This window comes from Prionailurus viverrinus, chromosome B2 (assembly GCF_022837055.1).
Source record: "Prionailurus viverrinus isolate Anna chromosome B2, UM_Priviv_1.0, whole genome shotgun sequence".
NCBI lineage: Eukaryota > Metazoa > Chordata > Mammalia > Carnivora > Felidae > Prionailurus > Prionailurus viverrinus.
This window is the reverse complement of record NC_062565.1, coordinates 126,944,360-126,948,905: the sequence shown is the minus strand read 5'-3', so window position 1 is coordinate 126,948,905 and position 4,546 is coordinate 126,944,360. Positions and strand designations below refer to the sequence as shown.

The 4,546-nt window shown below is 35.9% G+C and overlaps 1 non-coding gene across 1 annotated transcript; it reads left to right on the top strand.

Moving 5' to 3' along the window:
- Window positions 1-3,806: 3,806 nt before the first annotated feature.
- On the top strand, window positions 3,807-3,879 carry TRNAK-CUU (transfer RNA lysine (anticodon CUU)). Its single transcript has one exon. It is a non-coding gene; the product is annotated as a tRNA-Lys (tRNA).
- The last annotated feature ends 667 nt before the right edge of the window (window positions 3,880-4,546 follow it).

The window sequence follows — 4,546 nt, the reverse complement described above, 5'->3', positions numbered from 1 at the left end:
CATAGCTTCCAAAGTACCTTGCAATTCATCTACATGACAGTTGTTATTGAAGCTTAAGATCATTAGCACAGGAAACTTGGCAAGGACATAAGACTGGGTTATAAATATTGGCTTCAGATGTCATTTTAGGACAGAATTAACTTCTCTCAGGATGTAGTAGCACGGATTATACAAGAGATCTCAGTTGAATCCAAAGTTATTTGTGAGATTAATGAATTAGACTGAAGGAAAAGCATAGAACACAATTTGAATTCATGTTGCTTTTGATTAAAAAAAAAGTTTTGGGGGCACAAGTGTGGCTCGGTTGGTTAAGTGTCTTTTTCAGCTCAGGTCACGATCTCACACTCCATGAGTTCAGGCCCCACATCTGGCTCTGCGCTGACAGTGCAAAGCCTGCTTGGGATTCTCTCTCTCTCTGTCTATCTGCCCCTCCCCTGCTCAGGCTCTCTCTCTCTCAAAATAAGTAAACAAACTTTTAACAACAACAACAGCAAAAAGTTTTGGTAGCAAAGTTGAAGAGTTCAATTTTTGTAACTTATACATTATCTAACATGAGGAAAGTTACTTAACTTCTCTAAATGTAGTTTTTGTCCTGAGTCAAATTCAAGTAGATGGAAACTGTTTTTTTTTTTCTATGGTTCTTGGCACATGCTAAGTTCTTTTCCTTCCTCTTTCTTTTCTATACTTCATTCTCCTTCATCTTCCTCTTCTTTTTAGTCTATTATCATTAGTTTCATCATCACTTTTACACATTTACTGACACATCCCTCTACCTCTGTTTTCTCAAGATTCTTTAGTTCCTTGAAAACCTTGCAAAATTACATTATATCTACGAGAGTAGCTGTATGTAGAGCAAAAATGTATATCAGTGACATACAGTTTGAAAAATAAATACTATTTATTCAAATATCTATTGTAAAATGTATTAGGGCTGTTTATAAAATTGCATGGATTCTGACAAGATAAAAAAAATAAGTGATGAAAATAAGAAGGGAAAGAATGAGGTGAAGTCAGAGGAAAGTTTAATACACCAAGGAATTCCATAAAATAATTTTTAAGAATTTGGGCTGTAAATTTGCTTTTCCCAAAGCTAATGCATACAATAATGATGATGGTAATAACCAAAAAAGAGAATAAGGAAAAATTATGTTTCATAAGTTACAGAGTTGGCAAGATGGGATCACATCACCAACACCAGCAGTGGAGGGCAGTGATAACCACTGCTGTTACTAAGAATAGAGACAATTTTTTCCTTTAGTCCTCATGAGGTAAGTACCGATTGGTAGAAAGGGCAATGGCCTTGGCATTCCTCCAGGAAATGAGTCTGTCCCAGAGGGCACTGGTATCACCAGCATTTGGAATTGAGGCATTGACATGAGACCAAAGTAAGGTTCAATGAAAACTACCCTCCAACTAGCCAAAATAGTGTTGTTCCATTGTGGACCTCTATGATGGTCTGACATGACAGAGGAGTAAGTTGTAGAATGCCTTAAAGAGATAGTCTTGGCATATTTTTCAATCCTCAATAAATCCCGCAGACCTAGGTAAAAATTGTGGGGTAGTAAGTTTAAAGTTGTATTCTGATTAGTACCTGGATAGTAAAGATAATACATTGTCAATTTAAGGTGGATCACATGACAATCGCAGGCCTGACATCTCCTTGTGAACTGTTAGGAACTAGCAACAACATATGAACAGTTGGAAACTCATTCCATTTCTACACAGGTGTGCACAAAGGAGATAACATATTGTCAGAGTCAACATTTGCCTCAGAAAAGGAATCCAGTTTTGCTTTAACACACAGGAAAATGGCCTGTGATGGCTTCCAGTCGAATCTCATTGAATGTTGTTATAACCTAAGGCACAGATTTAAAAACTGATTTTAATTTATATCAGTTTAATAATTATTTACCTGAAGAAATATATATCCTAATATATGTGTGTTTAATTATTTAATGAAATCTTACAAAATGCATCTGGAAATTCTCATGGTTTTGACATATCTGTTAAAATATATGAGTATACCTGGACTCAACATAATCACCCTTTTATTGAGAGAGGTGGCGTAATATTATGGAAGGTGTTGGAGACTTAAAGTAGAGAGACCTATGTTCTGTTCCAGAATGCACATGAACTTTCTGTGTAACCACGATGGTGTTTAGCTAAGTTTTCTTTTTGGTGAAATGAGAGATTGGTAACAGATTAGTTCAAAGGTCCCTTCCATGTACAGATTTGAAGGGATTCTCACTGACTTTAATGTTTAAGCAGTTGTATGTACGTTATCCATGTTAAAATTTTATTCAGTTGCTAAAACAGCTCTTTCATCTTTCACCAAATACAGCTGAGAATTGTCTCCTCAAGCAGGAGTGAAACAATTACTCAGTCAACAAATCACAAACTAACTACTTAACAAACATCCATAGGTTATGTCAATAAGCAAAATAAGTAATAAAAATCATTCCTATCACCTAAGACATACAGAATAGTCCTCATTTTAGAAACATAAAAACTAGTGACCAGAAAATGTAAGTAGAGTTCAAAGGCCGTACACCTAGCAAGATAGAATTTGAGTTTTGATTTTTCAACTTCAAGAATTATGATCTTTTTCTAGTAAGCCATGCTCTTGATGATATGACAGAGATTTAGGTTATAGAGATAGATAAGCCAAGACATTCTAAAGAACAAAACAACAGTACTCAGTGATAAATCGTATCAAAATTATTCTTTGAAGATTGTTAGTTTTTCCATAGAAAGCATGCATCACTAACAAGCACAAATCAAGTCACTAGGCTGATAAAATATCTAAAAAAAAAAAAACCCTGAAATGTGGGGCACCTGGCAGGCACAGTAATTAAAGCATAAGACTCTTGATCTTGGGGTCGTGAGTTCTAGCCCCACATGGGAGAGTGGCAAAGAGTACTTGAAAAAAAATTTTTAAACGTGCAAATGCTCAATTTAATTTATAAATACCCATTATTGGAGACTCAATACATTGTATTTACCTTTACATAATTGGAAAAGAAGCATGTATGCCATTTAAAAATTTTTCTGTCATTAAATTTCTGGAAATTGACAGCTGGGCTTTAAAGAAAGAGGAAGACCAAGAAGATTTTTTAAATAAATAGTTATAAAAAGTATCCCTGTTTCAGCACATGACCTTTGCTTTGTCACCACTTTCCTAAGGAAAGACAAAGGGGGCACTAATGGGGTCCAGGATATACTACCCCCAAATATGGTGTCTGGGCATATTGATTACTTTAAGCTGAAGACATTTGAGAAACAGCCAGTACAGGAAGGATTTTCCCTGAATCAGTTCATAAGATCTTTATGTGAGAAGGACCCTCTCTCCTCCCAGAGGAAAGGATCATCCTTATCTCAAAGAAGAAGAGTGAGATAAATCTGAATGAACAGGTTTTGCTAACTTTCCCTCAGTTTACTACCCTTAGCTCATATCCTTTTTGTTCTGCCACATTTTTCTACCACTTTCTCCTCTTCATCAAACCTGGTATAAAGACACTCAGATTAACTCTATCTTTCTGTCTTCATTTCCATACGAAGTGCCCATGTCAGGTAAAATTTACATTAAATAAATGTGCGCACTTTTCTTAATTTGTCTTTGGTCACACAGACCCCACTGAGAACCAAAAGGATAGGAGGATGAAGGTATTTTTCTTTCCCTCCAGAATAATACTTTCAGACTTTAGCTTTCTCATACGTGAGACATAGAGACTTGTCAAAATAGTATCTAAGGTCCGTTCTGGTCAATAACATTCTTGGAGTTTATTAAAATAATTAGTTGTAGGGGTGCCTGGCTGGCTCAGTCAGTAGAGCATGAGACTCTTGATCTCAGGGTCATGAGTTCAAGCCCCATGTTGGGCATAGTGCTTTGTTAAAAAAAAAAAATGTAAAACAGTTAACAAGTAGCAGCAATAGAGAAAGGAAGAGAAGAAAAGGGTAGTGTGATTTTACAACGTATAGTAAGTCAAGAAAAACCAAATTTTTGACTAACAATGACTTTGGGATTTTTTTCTTTGTAGGAAACATATCTCAAAATAGCAGAAGATGGCCCAAAATGTGAAGAAGATTTAACATTTATCTCATTCTTAGGCCTTGAATCACTGCATAGAAACCATGATAGTCTAATAATTTCCATTAGATATTATATAATCATAAGGATTTGCAGTTAAATATATGGACTACAAACTTTTATAAGCCACATTTTAAAATGGGGTCAATATCATTAAATTTCAAATACAGAATGTGAAGGAAGTGAACTACTTTACGTTTCAAGTGATAACCTTATTATGAAAACATGAATCTAAATCTGCAGTTGTACTAACCTATTGCCTAAGGCATTAGAAAATACCAGTATCTCTGTATATTTCCACAGTTAATTGTTGTACTTTCAAAATAGTGCACGATCAGGGCGCCTGGGTGGCTCGGTCGGTTAAGCCACCGACTTCGGCTCAGGTCATGATCTCGAGGTCTGTGAGTTCGAGCCCCGCGTCGGGCTCTGTGCTGACAGCTCAGAGCCTGGAGCCTGTTT